Here is a 19,163-nt window from a genome sequence, read left to right on the forward strand (position 1 = left end):
TCACTTAGTTTGAATTTCAAATGAGTAGTAGATTTTTTTTTTTGTTAGTTACATTTTCCTTCTTAATGCATTATGTGACAGCCATCAGCCAATCACAAATTGCAAATACATATATCCTGTGAATCTTGCACATGCCCAGTAGGAGCTAAAGCCTCAAAGTGTGAATTTAAAAAGATTGTGCAAGTTTATATAATTAAAAGTGATTTGGAAAGTTGTTTAAAATGGTGTGCTCTAGCTGAATCATGAAAGTTTAATTTTGACTTTACTGTCCCTTTAAATAATTAACATTGTTACACACAACCACACACAACCATTTTTACACACATAATCTGTCCCTCCCTTATTGTCCTCAGCAGAAGAGATAGACCAGGGAGACAAGTGGTAGTACCTATTACTTTAAAGAAACTAAACATTTACAGGCAGTTCTTCAATATTTAAACAATTTTTTGTTAAAAAAATGCTGCATAAATAGCATTTCTTTACGGTTTAATGTCCCTTTAAATTTGTACAGAGGTTGGATTACAGGACACAGGAAATGAGTTTGCATTAGAAAGCGGAATATAGTGATTGTGCAGCTATAGGATTCTGCTTGTTGCAGAAGCCAAAGCTAATATCTATACAGCACAGCTGCAGGGGTTAAGTGAAGCTCTGTAAAGTGTGTGTACATAGGGTGTGAACATGTACAAGCTGGTGGAGCGTGCAAGAGACGTATTTGCATTGATTCTCCTGTGCTTTCCTCCAGGAGATGGGTAAATCCTTGTTAAATGTAATTAATAATATATACACACACAGTTGTGCTCATAAGTTTACTTACCCTGGCAGAATTTATGATTTCTTAGCCATTTTTCAGAGAATATGAATGATAACACAAAAACTTTTCTTTCACTCATGGTTAGTGTTTGGCTGAAGCCATTTATTATCAATCAATTTACTCTTTTCAAATCATAATGACAAAAGAAACTACCCAAATGACCCTGATCAAAAGTTTACATACCCTGGTGATTTTGGCCTAATTGGATTCTGAGTCATGGGGAAAGAAAAAGAATTGTAAAGGATCTGTGGGAAAAAGGTAGTTGAACTGTATAAAACAGGTAAGGGATATAAAAAGATATCCAAGTAATTGAGAATGCAAATCAGAAGTGTTCAAACTCTAATGAAAAAGTGATAGCATACAGCATTCATCTTGCCATTGATCTTGCCATCAATTCTGACCAAATTTCCTGTGCCTTTGTAGCTCAAACATCCCCAAAACATCAGCAATCCACCTCCGTGTTTCACAGTAGGAATGGTGTACCTTTCATCATAGGCCTTGTTGACTCCTCTCCAAATGTAGCATTTATGGTTGTGGCCAAAAAGCTAAATTTTGGTCTCGTCACTCCAAATGACTTTGTGTCAGAAGGTTTGAGGCTCGTCTCTGTGCTGTTTGGCGTATTGTAAGCGGGATACTTTGTGGCATTTGCGTGGTAATGGCTTTCTTCTGGCGACTCGACCATGCAGCCCATCTTTCTTCAAGTGTCTCCTTATTGTGCATCTTGAAACAGCCACACCACATGTCCTGTATTTCACCTGAAGTTATTTGTGGGTTTGTCTTTGCATCCCGAACAATTTTCCTGGCAGTTGAAATTTTAGTTGGTCTACCTGACCGTGGTTTGGTTTCAACAGAACCCCTCATTTTCCACTTCTTGATTAGAATTTGAACACTGGTGATTTGCATTCTCAATAACTTGGATATCTTTTTATATCCCTTTCCTGTTTTATACAGTTCAACTACCTTTTTCCCACAGATCCTTTGACAATTCTTTTGCTTTCCCCATGACTTAGAATCCAGAATAGTCAGTGCAGCACTGGATGAAAGATGCAAGGGTCTGTCAGGAGTCCAGAAACTCATTGGCCTTTTATACACACACACTAATTACAAGAAAACAGATCACAGGTGAAGATGGTTACCTTTAAAAGCCATTCAAACCCCTTTTGTATCAACTTGTGTGCATGTTATCAGGCCAAAATCACCAGGGTATGTAAACTTTTGATCAGGGTCATTTGGGTAGTTTTTGTTGTCATTATGATTTAAAAAGAGTAAACACAGTTGATTGATAATAAATGGCTTCAGCCAAACACTAACCATGAGTGAAAGAAAAGTTTTTGTGTTATCATTCATATTCTCTGAAAAATGGCCAAGAAATCATAAATTCTGCCAGGGTATGTAAACTTATGAGCACAACTAGAGATAGAGATATATACACTGTTCACAACGTATTCCCCATAAAATATATTATTATTAATAATAATAAAAAATGACTAAATGTCTCTTTGGGAGGCTAACATGGATATCTTAAAAATAATAATAATAATAATAATTATAATTTTTTATTTTATTTTTTGTTTATAATGTCCCTTAAGGGGACACTAAACCCAAAAATGTTCTCTCGTGATTCAGGTAGAGAATACAATTTTAAATAACATTCTAATTTACTTTATCTAATTTGCTTCATTCTTTAGATATCCTTTGTTGAAGAAATGGCAATGTACACGGGTGAGCCAATCGCACGAGGCATCTATGTGCAGCCACCAATAAGCAGCTACTGAGCCTATCTAGATGTGCTTTTCAGCTAAGGCTATCAAGAGAATGAAGCAAATTAGATAATAGAAGTGAATTAGAAAGTGGTTTAAAATTGCATTCTCTTTCTAAATCATGAAAGAAAGAAAAAATTGTGTTTCATATCCCTTTAATGACCAAGGACGTACGTCCTACAAAAAACGTCCTCAGGGGTTTCAAGCAGTGGAAGCAATTGTGATCGCTTCCAGCCACTTTCAGGGTATTGCAGCGATGCTTCAATATTGAGGCATCATGCAATAGCCTTTTTTTAACAACTGATGCAGAGAGAGCCACTCTGTGGCCCTCTCTGCTTCGGCCAGCTATTGTGCCGATCGTTGGGAGTCATTGCAGGGAGGCGGGTGGGTGGCTCATCGCTGTTGGATATCCGGCAAAGGATTGCGGGACCGCTACACTGTGGGACATGCAAAGTGTAAAGGGAAGGAGGGAGGAAAATTTTATCCAAGGGATCTGGGTGGGGGTGGGGGGTAGGTTATTGAGAGGGGGCAGCTACACTACAGAAAAATTATTTTTTTTATTTATGTATTTTTAATACAAAAAGCTAATTGTATGGCAAACTGGGTACTGGCAGACAGGTAGAGGGGAGGATCCTACACGGCAGAATATATATTTAAACAAATAAATAATAAAAACATTTTTAAAAAGCCTTTTATTTTAGTACTGGTACTTTTATTTTAGTACTGGCGGGGACAATTGTGGGGTGGGGGAGGGAAGAGAGCTGTTTGAGAGGGGTCAGGGAGGGATCAGTGGTGGGATGCGTCAGGTGGGAGGCGGATCTCTACACTAAAGCTAAAATTAACCCTACAAGCTCCCTAATTAACCCCTTCATTGCTGGGCATAATACACGTGTGGTGCGCAGCGGCATTTAGCGGTCTTCTAATTACCAAAAAGCAATGCCAAAGACATATATGTTTGCTATTTCTGAACAAAGGGGATCCCAGAGAAGCATTTACAACCATTTGTGCCATAATTGCAAAAGCTGCTTGTAAATAATTTCAGTGTGAAACCTAAAGTTTGTGAAGAAGTGAACAATTTATTTTATTTGATCGCATTTGGCGGTGAAATGGCAGCATGAAATATACCAAAATGGGCCTAGATCAATACTTTGAGTTGTCTACTACACTACAGCTAAAATTAACCCTACAAGGGTTGTCTACTACACTACAGCTAAAATTAACCCTACAAGCTCCCTAATTAACCCCTTCACTGCTGGGCGAAATACAAGTGTGGTGCGCAGCGGCATTTAGCGGCCTTCTAATTACCAAAAAGTAATGCCAAAGCCATATAGGTCTGCTATTTCTGAACAAAGGGGATCCCAGAGAAGCATTTACAACCATTTGTGCCATAATTGCACAAGCTGTTTGTAATTAATTTCAGTGATAAACCTAAAGTTTGTGAAAAAGTGAACAATTTTTTTATTTGATCGCATTTGGCGGTGAAATGGTGGCATACCAAAATGGGCCTAGATCAATACTGGTTGTCTACTAAAACAAAATATATATACATGTCAAGGGATATTCAGGGATTCCTCACAGATATCAGTGTTACAATGTAACTATCGCTAATTTTGAAAAATAAAAATGGTTTAGAAATAGCTACTTGTACTTATTGCCCTATAACTTGCAAAAAAAAAAAAGCAAAGAACATGTAAACATTGAGTATTTCTAAACTTAAAACAAAATTTAGAAACTATTTAGCATGGTTGTTTTTTGGTGGTTGTAGATGTGTAACAGATTTTGGGGGTCAAAGTTAGAAAAAGTGTGGGTTTTTTCAATTTTTTCATCATATTTTATAAAAAAAAAAAATTAAGTACCGCGGTTCCAACCCTTGCTCCCTTCTCTCTCCTCCCTCTCTTTTGCGCTCTCTCTCCCCCTCTTTTGCGCTCTCTCCCCCTCTTTTGCGCTCTCGCGCTCTCCCCCCCTTTTACGCTCTTGCTCACTCTTTTGCGCTCTCGCTCTCTCCCCCTCTCTTTTGCGCTCTCGCTCTCTCCCCCGCTCTCTCCCCCCTCTCTTTCCCTCCCTCTTTTGCGCTCTCTCCCCCCCTTCTCTTTTGCGCTCTCTCTCCCCCCGTCTCTTTTGCGCTCTCTCTCCCCCTTCTCTTTTGTGCCCTCTCTCCCCCTTCTCTTTTGTGCCCTCTCTTTTGCGCTCTCTCTCCCCCCCCCCCCTCTCTTTTGAGCTCTCTCTCTCTCCCCCCCTCTTTTGATCTCTCTCCCCCCCCTCTTTTGTGCTCTCTCTCCCCCCCTCTTTTGTGCTCTCTCTCTCCCCCCCTCTTTTGTGCTCTCTCTCCCCACCCTCTTTTGTGCTCTCTCTCTCCCCACCTCTTTTGCCCTCTCTCCCTCCCCCTCTTTTGCGCTCTCTCCCTCCCCCTCTTTTGCGCTCTCTCCCTCCCCCTCTTTTGCGCTCTCTCCCTCCCCCTCTTTTGGGCTCTCTCCCTCCCCCTCTTTTGGGCTCTCTCCCTCTCCTTTTGCGCTCTCTCCCTCCCCCTCTTTTGCGCTCTCTCCCTCCCCCTCTTTTGCGCTCTCTCCCCCCCCCTCTTTTGCTCACTCTCTCTCCCCCCCCTCTTTTGCTCACTCTCTCTCCCCCCCCCCTCTTTTGCTCGCTCTCTCCCCCCCTCTTTTGCTCACTCTCTCTCCCCCCCTCTTTTGCTCGCTCTCTCCCCCCCCCCTCTTTTGCTCTCTCCTCTCTCTTTTGCTGGCTCTCTCTCTCTTCCCCCTCTTTTGCTCGCTTTCTATATTTCCTTCCTCTCTTTTGGTCTCTCCCACCTCTCTCCCATTGGCTACGTCCCTTCACACATGCGCTCCCACGAGGCCACGTTCCCTTGCCACACCCGTGAGGTCACGCCCCTTGGCACGTCCCCTGGCCACGCCCCCATCGTGGCACGCCCTGCCACGTACCCACCAGGCAGCTTCCGCAGTGCGCACTCCTCTGCTGATCAAGGCCAGGTAGGTTTGTCCTCTGCAGTCTCTACTGCGCATGACTGCATCTGACAAACATACATGGCCTTTTATTATATAGGATGATGAAAATAATGGTATCTTTAGAAAGTCCATTTAATGGCGAGAAAAACTGTATATAATAATATGTGTGGGTACAGTAAACGAGTAAGAAGAAAATGTAAAAATAGCCCTGGTCCAGAATGGTCAGAAAATTGAAAAGTGCTGTGGTCACTAAGGGGTTAATCCATTGCAAGACTCTGTATCCACGTGGAATCCTGACAATAGGCTCGGCAGTCATTAGGCACTCCTTCTGCCACATACATATTTATGTTCTATTTATATGAATGACAGGCCCGGTAGATTCATTCAGTCTAACAGCAATTGTTCTATAAATAATGTCATAATAAGAGTGAGATAAACACAGATCAGAACAACGCCCTGCTAATGTGCTCATGTTTATGTAATTAAAAGGACACTAAAGAAATGCATTCATGTATGCACAATATGAGTCAGCAATTAAAAAGTGCATTGCAAAATATTTACATAAAAAACAGAATTTATGCTTTGTGTATCCAGTCCACGGATTCATCCTTACTTGTGGGATATTCTCAATCCCTACAGGAAGTGGCAAAGAGAGCACACAGCAGAGCTGTCCATATAGCTCCCCTCAGGCTCCACCCCCCCCAGTCATTCGACCGACGGTTAGGAGAAAAAGGAGAACCATAGTGTGCAGTGGTGACTGTAGTTTTACAAAAAATAAATTTGAACCTGACTTAATTGCCAGGGCGGGCCGTGGACTGGATACACCGTAAGAGAAAGAAATTTATCAGGTAAGCATAAATTCTGTTTTCTCTTACATTGGTGTATCCAGTCCACGGATTCATCCTTACTTGTGGGAACCAATACCAAAGCTTTAGGACACGGATGAAGGGAGGGAACAAGTCAGGTAACCTAAACGGAAGGCACCACTACTTGCAAAACCTTTCTCCCAAAAAAATAGCCTCCGAAGAAGCAAAAGTATCGAATTTGTAAAATTTGGCAAAAGTATGCAGTGAAGACCAAGTCTGTTCAACAGAAGCCTCATTCTTGAAAGCCCATGTGGAAGCCACAGCTCTGGTGGAATGAGCTGTAATTCGTTCAGGAGGCTGCTGTCCAGCAGTCTCATAAGTCAATCGGATAATGCTTTTCAGCCAAAAGGAAAGAGGAAGCGATAGCTTTTGACCTCTCCTCTTACCAGAATAGACAACAAACAAGGATGGCGTGTGTCTGAAATCTCTAGTTGCTTTGAAATAGAATTTCAAAGCACGAACCACATCAAGATTGTGTAACAGCCTTTCCTTCTTAGAAACTGAATTAGGACACAGAGAAGGAACAATGATTTCCTGGTTAATATTCTTATTAGAAACCACTTTCGGAAGGAAACCAGGTTTTGTACGCAAAACAACCTTATCTGCATGAAACACCAGATAGGGTGAATTACACTGCAAAGCAGACAATTCTGTAACTCTTCGAGCAGAAGAAATAGTTACCAAAAACAAAACTTTCCAAGATAATCACTTAATATCTATGGAATGTAAAGGTTCAAACGGAACCCCTTGAAGGACTGAAAGAACTAAATTTAGACTCCATGGAGGAGCCACAGGTTTATAGACAGGCTTGATTCGGACTAAAGCCTATGCAAACGCTTGAATGTCTGGTACTTCCGCCAGACTCCTGTGTAACAGAATAGACAGAGCAGATATCTGTCCCTTTAAGGAACTAGCCGACAATCCTTTCTCCAATCCTTCTTGGAGAAATGACACAATCCTAGGAATCCTAATCTTACTCCACGAGTAACCCTTGGATTCACACCAACAAAGATATTTCCGCCATATCTTATGGTAAATTTTCCTGGTGACAGGCTTTCTAGCCTGGATCAAAGTAGCTATAACTGATCCAGAGAACCCACGCTTAGATAGAATTAAGCGTTCAATCTCCAAGAAGTCAGTTGCAGAGAACTAGATTTGGATGCTTGAATGGACCTTGAATTAGAAGATCTTGCCTCAATGGCAGTGTCCATGGTGGAACAGATGACATGTCCACTAGGTCTGTATACCAAGTCCTGCGTGGCCACGCAGGCGCTATCAAAATTACCGAAGCCTTCTCCTGTTTGATTCTGGCTACCAGACGAGGGAGAAGGGGAAACGGTGGAAAAACATAAGCCAGATTGAAGGACCCAGGCGCTACTAGAGCATCTATCAATGCCGCCTTGGGGTCCCGGGACCTGGATCCGTAAAGAGAAAGTTTGGAGTTCTGACGGGACGCCATCAGATCCAACTCTGGAATACCCCATAGCTGGGTAAGCTGAGCAAAAACCTCCGGAAGGAGTTCCCACTCCCCCGGGTGAAAAGTCTGACGACTCAGAAAATCCGCCTCCCAGTTGTCTATTCCTGGGATGTGAATTGCAGATAGATGGCAGGAGTGATCCTCCGCCCATTTGATGATCTTGGATACTTCCTTCATCACTAGGGAACTCTATGTTCCTCCCTGATGATTGATGTACGCTACAGTCGTGATGTTGTCCGACTGAAACCTGATGAACCTGGCCTCCGCTAGTTGAGGCCATGCCTGGAGCGTGTTGAATATCGCTCCCAGTTACAAATGTTTATCGGGAGAAGAGACTCTTCCCGAGACCATAGGCCCTGAGCTTTCAGGGAGTCGCAGACCGCACCCCAGCCTAACAGACTGGAATCGGTCGTGACAATGATCCACTCTGGTCTGCGGAAGCACATTCCCTGAGACAGGTGATCCTGAGACAACCACCAGAGAAGATAACCTCTGGTTTTCTGGTCCATTTGTATCTAAGGAGACAATCTGCATAATCCCCATTCCACAGTTTGAGCATGCACAGCTGCAGTGGTCTGAGATGAATTCTGGCAAAGGGAACAACGTCCATTGCCGCAACCATTAACCCGATTACCTCCATGCACTGAGCCACAGAAGGCCGAGGAACAGAATGAAGAACTCGGCAAGTAGTTAAAAGTTTTAACTTCCTGACCTCCATCAGAAATATTTTCATTTCTACCGAGTCTATTAGCGTTCCTAGGAAGGGAACCCTTGTGAGCGGGGACAGAGAACTTCTTTCGATGTTCACCTTCCACCCATGAGACCTTAGGAAGGCCAGAACTATTTCTGTATGAGCCTTGGCTCTTTGAAAAGACGACGCCTGAATTAGTATGTCGTCCAGATAAGGTGCTACTGCAATGCCCCGCGGTCTTAGTACCGCTAGAATGGACCCTAGCACCTTTGTGAAAATTCTTGTCCAGAAAGGCGAACCTTAGGAACTGATGGTGATCTTTGTGGATAGGAATATGTAGGTACGCATCCTTTAAATCCACGGTAGTCATATATTGATCTTCCTGGATCAATGGTAAGATTGTCTGAATGGTTTCCATTTTGAATGATGGAACTCTGAGGAATTTGTTAGAATTTTTAAATTCAGGATTGGCCTGAAAGTTCCTTCCTTTTTGGGAACTACAAACAGGTTTGAGTAAAAACCCAGTCCTTGCTCTGTAGTTGGAACTGGGTGTATCACTCCCATCTTTAGAAGATCTTCTACACAGCGTAAGAACGCCTGTTTCTTTGAGAAATGTGGAACCTTCCCCTTGGGGGAGAGTCTTTGAATTCTAGAAGATACCCTTGAGCAACAATTTCTAATGCCCAGGGATCTGGAACATCTCTTGCCCAAGCCTGAGCAAAAAGAGAAAGTCTGCCCCCTACTAGATCCGGTCCCGGAGCGGGGGCTACCCTTTCATGCTGTCTTGGTAGCAGCAGCAGGCTTCTTGGCCTGTTTACCCTTGTTCCAGCCCTGCAAAGGCTTTCATGTTGCTTTGGGCTGAGAAACGTTACCCTCTTGCTTTGCGGTTGCAGAGGTTGAAGCAGGTCCGCTCCTGAAGTTGCGAAAGGAGCGCAAATTAGCCTTGTTTTAAGCTTTAAAAGGTCTATCTTGTGGAAGGGCATGGCCCTTTCCCCCAGTGATATCTGAAATAATTTCTTTCAACTCTGGCCCGAATAGGGTCTTCCCTTGAAGGGAATATTAAGTAATTTTGTTTTGGACGACATGTCAGCCGACCATGATTTGAGCCAGAGCGCTCTTCGCGCCACAGTGGCAAAACCAGAATTTTTCGCCGCTAATTTAGTTCATTGTAAAGCGGCATCTGTAATGAAAGAATTAACCCGCTTTAGAGCATGAATTCTATCCATGACTTCGTCATATGAAGTCTCCCTCTGGAGCGACTCCTCCAGCGCCTCAACCAAAAAGCCGCTGCAGTAGTTACAGGAATAATGCAGGCAATTGGTTGAAGAAGGATCCCTTGTTGAACAAATATTTTCTTTAGTAACCCTTCTAATTTGTTATCCATAGGATCTTTGAAAACACAACTGTCTTCTATTGGTATAGTTGTGCGCTTAGCTAGTGTTGAAACTGCTCCCTCTACCCTAGGGACCGCCTGCCACGCGTCCCGCCTGGGGTCAGTTATGGGGAACATTTTCTTAAAGATAGGGGGGGAACAAAAAGGTACACCTGGTCTCTCCCACTCCCTAGTCACAATATCCGCCACCCTCTTAGGGATCGGAAACGCATCAGTGTATACAGGGACTTCTAAAAAACTTGTCCATTTTTACACAATTTTTCTGGGACCACCATAGGGTCACAATCAACCAGCGTAGCTAAAACCTCCTTAAGCAGTACGCGGAGGTGTTCCATCTTAAATTTAAACGCTAAGAAATCTGATTCTGCCCGCTGAGAAATTTTACCTGCGTCACAAATTTCTCAGACAGTACATCCCTCACCGCCACGTCAGAGGGTTGTGAGGGTACAACAGATAAATTATCCAAAACTTCTGATTGCTCATCCTCTGTTCTTAAAACTGAGCTATCAAGCTTTTTAGGAAAAACAGGCAGTTTGGATAGAAATGCTGCAAGGGAATTATCCATGACTGCTGCTAATTGTTGTAATGTAATAGGGGCCAATGCGCTAGAGGTACTAGGCATCGCTTGCGCGGGCATAACTGGTGTCGACACATGGGGAGAGGAAGGAGGGCTATTCTCATTACCTTCCGTTAAAGAATCATCTTGGGCCACATTTTTAAGTGTCACTGCATGGTCTTTAAAATGTTTGGGTATGTTAGCACACTTTAAACACAAATGTAAAGGGGGACCGCCATGGCTTTTAAACACATAGAAACAAGGTCTATCTGTAGGCTCAAACATGTTAAACAGACTTAGACAGCACTCAAATACAGTAAAATACAATTTTTGAAAAAACAGTACTGTGCCTTTAAATAATAAAAAGCGCATACTTTTTTTACTAAACCTCCAAAAATCATCCAATCTTTATGAAATTTTCACCATATGATCCTAATGCTTTGAAATGATTGCACAGTGAATTTCAAGTCAATTAACCCCCTACTGCCCAAACCGGAGCAAATTAACCATGCCACAGCCTTTGCTGTGGTCCTACCTTCCTTGGGGATTAGTTTTGATCGAAAATAAACCTCTCTGAAGTCCTCAAGTAATCTTTGAACCCTTCACATGTATCTGCATGAAGCTGTTTGTAAAATGAACTGCGCAACTGAGGCGCGAAATTCAGGCCCCCTCCATCTTCCCTCAGGAGTTTGTGGGGCCTTCCCAAGTCAAAATAGGTGTCTAAATATATGCCATGCGGAATAAAACCCAAAAAAGTGTTTTAAATACAATATAAAACTTGTATAATGTCAGATTATCTTAAAAAATAATCGATTGCCCCTTAACAGTGTCCACCAGTGTATTGAGCCCTTTCAATAAGCCTTCCTGCTATACTAAGTCTCAGAATATGGCTTACCTTTCCCACATGGGGATTCTGTCAGTCTTCCAGCATTACTAAGTCTTGACTAGAAAATATTGACTGAAACATACCTTAAAGCAGTTAAGCCTGCAAACTGTTCCCCCCCAACTTAAGTTTTCCTGTACTCAACAGTCCTGCGTGGGAACAGCAATGGATTTTAGTTACAATGTGCTAAAATCATTTTCCTCTCAGCAGAAATCTATATCATTTTCTGCCTCAGAGTAAATAGTACAAACCGGCACTATTTTAAAATAACAAACTTTTGATTGAAGAAATAAAAAACTACAAACTAACACCACATACTCTTTACCACCCCCGTGGAGATGCTACTTGTTAGAGCGGCAAAGAGAATGACTGGGGGGCTATATGGACAGCTCTGCTGTGTGCTCTCTTTGCCACTTCCTGTAGGGATTGAGAATATCCCACAAGTAAGGATGAATCCGTGGACTGGATACACCAATGTAAGAGAAATAAAGATTTATAAGCATCTTAAACAGTCCTTTTGTTAATAAAAAAAGAACTACTAGTGATTTACCCCTTGAAAACCTTCTTGTATGTTTTATCTTGTCTCCTTTTGCTGTAACCAATAAGGGCCTGATACAGATGATCTGCACTAATTAAGTAATCACTGTGTATCATGTTGCTGGCAAAAAAAAACTATAGAAAAAACAGCAGAAGCCTGCTAATGAGTTAATAAATAAAAAAAAGATAATTTAAAATATAAAATTTTAACAATTTAGGCTAAATGATCATTACAAGGTGTGAGCAGCTTCCTTTATGAGTAAAAATACTATAAACTGTTTACTGTCACTTTAAATATCCACACACGTCTAGGTGTGGCTGTTCTGAGAGTTGAATGGTATTTTGTGTCTGAACTGTCCTGTTTGATGGGGTTAGAGTGAAATACTACAGGAGAATTATCTTTGTAGGGCACAAGTGAACAGCCTGGGGCTAAAAGCTCAATGATACTGCCTCTGACACGGAGCAGGTTAATGGCCACTTGAATATATTTTCACAAAAATGTTTAGAGTAACTCAGAAGTGATACCTTTGTGCACTATACCCAGAGGGATCACTTGTACCTAACAACAGAGAACGGTCAAAGTGTTAGCCTGGGGCTACGTTTTTCCTTTGCTCAGAGGGAAAGATCAGTTATCAGCAAAGTAAATGGCAGAAACTTAAATTAATGGCAATATTTAAGTTCTCTTTATAGCTCACAATTTAATCATTTTGGGTCAAAACCCCACATTTTCCTTTCAGGATTCAGATAAAACATTAAAATGTACTACTTTTATTTTTCTTTGTTCTCTTGCTACCTTTTGTTGAAAAACAGAATTTATGCTTACCTGATAAATTACTTTCTCCAACGGTGTGTCCGGTCCACGGCGTCATCCTTACTTGTGGGAATATCTCCTCCCCAACAGGAAATGGCAAAGAGTCCCAGCAAAGCTGGCCACATAGTCCCTCCTAGGCTCCGCCCACCACAGTCATTCGACCGACGGACAGGAGGAAAAAATAGGAGAAACCATAGGGTGTCGTGGTGACTGTAGTTAGAGAAAATAATTAATCGGACCTGATTAAAAAACCAGGACGGGCCGTGGACCGGACACACCGTTGGAGAAAGTAATTTATCAGGTAAGCATAAATTCTGTTCTCTCCAACATTGGTGTGTCCGGTCCACGGCGTCATCCTTACTTGTGGGAACCAATACCAAAGCTTTAGGACACGGATGAAGGGAGGGAGCAAATCAGGTCACCTAAACAGAAGGCACCACGGCTTGCAAAACCTTTCTCCCAAAAATAGCCTCCGAAGAAGCAAAAGTATCAAATTTGTAAAATTTGGCAAAAGTGTGCAGTGAAGACCAAGTTGCTGCCTTACATATCTGATCAACAGAAGCCTCGTTCTTGAAGGCCCATGTGGAAGCTACAGCCCTAGTGGAGTGAGCTGTGATTCTTTCAGGAGGCTGCCGCCCGGCAGTCTCATAAGCCAATCTGATGATGCTTTTAAGCCAAAAAGAAAGAGAGGTAGAAGTTGCTTTTTGACCTCTCCTTTTACCAGAATAGACGACAAACAGAGAAGAAGTTTGTCTGAAGTCTTTTGTAGCTTCTAAGTAGAATTTTAGAGCACTGACTACATCTAAATTGTGTAGCAAACGTTCCTTCTTTGAAACTGGATTCGGACACAAAGAAGGTACAACTATCTCCTGATTAATATTTTTGTTGGAAACAACCTTTGGTAGAAAACCAGGCTTAGGACGCAAAACAACCTTATCTGAATGGAACACCAGATAGGGTGGAGTACATTGTAGAGCAGATAACTCAGAAACTCTTCTAGCAGAAGAAATAGCAACCAAAAACAAAAACGTTCCAAGATAACAACTTAATATCTACGGAATGTAAAGGTTCAAACGGAACCCCTTGAAGAACTGAAAGAACTAGATTTAAACTCCAGGGAGGAGTCAAAGGTCTGTAAACAGGCTTGATCCGAACCAAAGCCTGAACAAATGCTTGAACATCTGGCACAACTGCCAGTCGTTTGTGTAGTAGGACAGATAAAGCAGAAATCTGTCCCTTTAGAGAACTTGCAGATAATCCTTTATCCAAATCTTCTTGTAGAAAGGAAAGAATCCTAGGAATCTTTATCTTAGTCCATGGGAATCCCTTGGATTCACACCAGCAGATATATATTTTCCATATTTTATGGTAAATCTTTCTAGTTACCGGTTTTCTGGCTTGAACCAGAGTATTTATCACGGAATCTGAAAACCCACGCTTTGATAGAATCAAGCGTTCAATCTCCAAGCCGTCAGCTGGAGGGAGACCAGATTTGGATGTTCGAATGGACCCTGAACAAGAAGGTCCTGTCTCAAAGGTAGCTTCCATGGTGGAACCGATGACATATTCACCAGGTCTGCATACCATGTCCTGCGTGGCCACGCAGGAGCTATCAAGATCACCAAGGCCCTCTCCTGTTTAATCCTGGCTACCAGCCTGGGAATGAGAGGAAACGGTAGAAACACATAAGCTAGGTTGAAGGTCCAAGGTGCTACTAGTGCATCCACTAGAGTCGCCTTGGGATCCCTGGATCTGGACCCGTAGCAAGGAACCTTGAAGTTCTGACGGGACGCCATCAGATCCATATCTGGAATGCCCCATAGTTGCGTCAACTGGGCAAAGATCTCCGGGTGGAGTTCCCACTCCCCCGGATGGAATGTCTGACGACTCAAATAATCCGCTTCCCAGATTTCCACACCTGGAATGTGGATCGCAGATAGGTGGCAGGAGTGATTCTCCGCCCATTGTATTATTTTGGTCACTTCTTTCATCGCCAGGGAACTCCTTGTTCCCCCCTGATGATTGAGATACGCAACAGTCGACATGTTGTCTGATTGGAATCTTATGAATCTGGCCTTTGCTAGCTGAGGCCAAGCCTTGAGAGCATTGAATATCGCTCTTAGTTCCAGAATGTTTATCGGGAGAAGAGACTCTTCCCGAGACCACAGTCCCTGAGCTTTCAGGGATTCCCAGACCGCGCCCCAGCCCACTAGGCTGGCGTCGGTCGTGACGATGACCCACTCTGGACTGCGGAAGCTCATTCCCTGGGATAGGTGATCCTGGGTTAGCCACCAACGGAGTGAGTCTCTGGTCTTCTGATCTACTTGAATCACTGGAGACAAGTCTGTATAGTCCCCATTCCACTGTTTCAGCATGCACAGATGAATTCGCGCAAAAGGAACTATGTCCATTGCTGCAACCATCAATCCTACTACTTCCATGCACTGAGCTACGGAAGGACGAGGAATAGAATGAAGAACTTGACAAGCGTTTAGAAGTTTTGACTTTCTGACATCTGTCAAGAAAATCCTCATTTCTAAGGAATCTATTATTGTTCCCAAGAAGGGAACCCTTGTCGACGGAGACAGGGAACTTTTTTCTATGTTCACCTTCCATCCGTGAGATCTGAGAAAGGCCAGAACGATGTCTGTGTGAGCCTTTGCCTTTGAAAGAGACGATGCTTGTATTAGAATGATGTTCTTTGTGGATGGGGATATGTAGATACGCACCCTTTAGATCCAGAGTAGTCATAAATTGACCTTCCTGAGTTGTGGGTAGAATCGTTCAAATGGTTTCCATCTTGAACGATGGTACACTTAGAAATTTGTTTAGGATCTTTAGATCAAGGATTGGTCTGAAAGTTCCCTCTTTTTTGGGAACCACAAACAGATTTGAGTAAAATCCCATTCCCTGTTCCTCCGTTGGAACTGGGTGTATCACTCCCATCTTTAACAGGTCTTCTACACAATGTAAGAATGCCTGTCTCTTTATTTGGTTTGAGGATAAGTGAAACATGTGGAACCTTCCCCTTGGGGGTAGTTCCTTGAATTCCAGAAGATAACCCTGAGAAACTATTTCTAGCGTCCAGGGATCCTGAACATCTCTTGCCCAAGCCTGAGCAAAGAGAGAGAGTCTGCCCCCCCACTAGATCCGGTCCCGGATCGGGGGCTACTCCTTCATGCTGTTTTGTTAGCAGCGGCAGGCTTCTTGGCCTGCTTACCCTTGTTCCAGCCTTGCATCGGTTTCCAGGCTGGTTTGGTCTGTGAGGTATTACCCTCTTGTTTAGAGGATGCAGAATTAGAGCCCGGTGCGTTCCTGAAATTACGAAAGGAACGAAAATTAGACTTATTCTTGGCTTTGAAAGGCCTATCTTGTGGGAGGGCGTGGCCCTTTCCCCCAGTGATGTCTGAGATAATCTCTTTCAATTCTGGCCCGAAGAGAGTTTTACCCTTGAAGGGGATATTAAGCAATTTTGTCTTGGATGATACATCCGCTGACCAAGACTTTAGCCAAAGCGCTCTGCGCGCCACAATTGCAAACCCTGAATTTTTCGCCGCTAATCTAGCTATTTGCAAAGCGGCATCTAAAATAAAAGAGTTAGCCAACTTAAGTGCGTGAACTCTGTCCATAACCTCCTCATATGGAGTCTCTCTACCGAGCGACTTTTCTAGTTCCTCGAACCAGAACCACGCTGCTGTAGTGACAGGAACAATGCACGAAATGGGTTGAAGAAGGTAACCTTGCTGTATAAAAATCTTTTTAAGCAAACCCTCCAATTTTTTATCCATAGGATCTTTGAAAGCACAATTATCCTCAATAGGAATAGTAGTGCGCTTGTTTAGAGTAGAAACTGCCCCCTCGACCTTAGGGACTGTCTGCCATAAGTCCTTTCTGGGGTCGACCATAGGAAATAATTTCTTAAATATAGGAGGGGGAACAAAAGGTATGCCGGGCTTCTCCCATTCCTTATTCACTATGTCCGCCACCCGCTTGGGTATAGGAAAAGCATCGGGGTGCACCGGAACCTCTAGGAACTTGTCCATCTTGCATAATTTTTCTGGAATGACCAGGTTGTCACAATCATCCAGAGTAGATAACACCTCCTTAAGCAGTGCGTGGAGATGTTCTAATTTAAATTTAAATGTCACAACATCAGGTTCAGCCTGTTGGGAAATTTTTCCTGAATCTGAAATTTCCCCATCTGACAAAACCTCCCTCATGGCCCCTTCAGATTGGTGTGAGGGTATGACAGAACAATTATCATCAGCGCCCTCCTGCTCTTCAGTGTTTAAAACAGAGCAATCGCGCTTTCTCTGATATGCAGGCATTTTGGATAAAATATTTGCTATGGAGTTAACCATTACAGCCGTCAATTGTTGCATGGTAATAAGCATTGGCGCGCTAGAAGTACTAGGGGCCTCCTGCGTGGGCAAAACTGGTGTAGACACAGAAGGAGATGATGTAGAACCATGTCTACTCCCTTCATCTGATGAATCATCTTGGGCAACTTCATTATCTGTGACAGTACTGTCCTTACTTTGTTTGGACGCTTTAACACAATTATCACATAATTTAGAAGGGGGAGACACATTGACTTTCATACATATAGAACATAGCTTATCTGAAAGCACAGACATGTTAAACAGGCTTAAACTTGTCAGTAAAACACAAAAACCGTTTTAAATCAAAACCGTTACTGTCTCTTTAAATTTTAAACAGAGCACACTTTATTACTGAATATGTGAAAAAATATGAAGGAATTGTTCAAAATTTACCAAAATTTCACCACAGTGTCTTAAAGCATTAAAAGTATTGCACACCAACTTTCAGAGATTTAACCCTTAAAATAACGAAACCGGAGCCGGTTACAGTTTTAACCCCTCTACAGTCCCAGCTACAGCCTTTGCTGCGACTCTACCAAACCCAGAGGGGAATACGATACCAAATGACGCCTTCTAGGGACTTTTCCAACTATTTTCAGGTCCTCACACATGCATCTGCATGTCTTGCTCTCAAAAACAACTGTGCAGTAATGGCGCGAAAATGAGGCTCAGCCTACAACTGGGAAGGCCCTTCCTGACTGGAAAAGGTGTCTAACATAGTGCCTGACATTAAAAAACGTTCCCCAAGTTTATAAATGTGAAATACCAGCATAAACATGTATAAAATGCCCAAATAAAGCAATCGATTTTGCCCATAAAAGTGTCTACCAGTTTTATAGCCCATATTAAGCCCTTTATTCTGCTTGAGACTAAGAAAATGGCTTACCGGTCCCCATGAGGGGAAATGACAGCCTTCCAGCATTACACAGTCTTGTTAGAAATATGGATAGTCATACCTTAAGCAGAAAAGTCTGCTAACTGTTTCCCCCAACTGAAGTTACTTCATCTCAACAGTCCTATGTTTAGGATTTTAGTTACTGTCTGCTAAAATCATCTTCCTCTCACAAACAGAATTCTTCATCTCTTTCTGTTTCAGAGTAAATAGTACATACCAGCACTATTTTAAAATAACAAACTCTTGATAGTAGAATAAAAAACTACAACTAAACACCACATACTCTTAACCATCTCCGTGGAGATGTTGCCTGTGCAACGGCAAAGAGAATGACTGGGGTGGGCGGAGCCTAGGAGGGACTATGTGGCCAGCTTTGCTGGGACTCTTTGCCATTTCCTGTTGGGGAGGAGATATTCCCACAAGTAAGGATGACGCCGTGGACCGGACGCACCAATGTTGGAGAAAGCAGGTATATAAACTTAGGAGCTTGCCCACTTCCGGAGCACTATATGGCAGCAGTTTAGCAAGAATGTTATCCATTTGCAAGAACACTAGATGGCAGCGCCATTTCCTGTCATAGTGCGCCAGACACCTACAGTATCTAGGTATGTCTTCAACACAGAATGCCATGGGAACAAAGCCAGTTTGTTAATAGAATTAAATTGCAAACATTTTTTTAAAAAGTATGTCCGGTCTGAATGACGAAATAATTTTTGGGGGTTTCATATCCCTTTAAGATTGGTGCTGACATTTAGGCTGTAGCATTGTCTAAATGTTCTACTCCATTCAAAATGGGCTAATATTACATATTAATAACTTGGGGGGAAATTCAGGGTTTCTAGTCAAGTTTGCTATGAAATTGCTGTAACAAATGGCTGATTTTTAAATGCCACAGGAAGAGGCTTACGTATCATAAGTTTACCCTACAGGATGCAACGCACTAATGGTCCGAAACTGAACACGGCTTTCTGAGCCAATCGTGAACAGGATATCTGCATAGCTGCCAATCACTGGCTGTTTTCAGGTCAGTGCCAGCAGCTCTTTTCTTATCCAGACCTTAATTTACCTTTGTGATTAATCACTTTTCTGGGGTTAAACACATACTCCTGTCCAAGCAATAGTGCCATAACAAAATGCTTTA

General features: G+C 42.6%; 1 protein-coding gene across 1 annotated transcript in view; it reads right to left on the reverse strand.

The window, feature by feature from the left end:
* LOC128650395 (solute carrier family 4 member 11) overlaps positions 1-19,163 on the reverse strand; it is a 541,036-nt gene that overhangs the window by 474,663 nt on the left and 47,210 nt on the right. The window lies entirely within an intron of this gene.

Source organism: Bombina bombina, chromosome 2 (assembly GCF_027579735.1).
Source record: "Bombina bombina isolate aBomBom1 chromosome 2, aBomBom1.pri, whole genome shotgun sequence".
NCBI classification, from domain to species: Eukaryota; Metazoa; Chordata; class Amphibia; order Anura; family Bombinatoridae; genus Bombina; species Bombina bombina.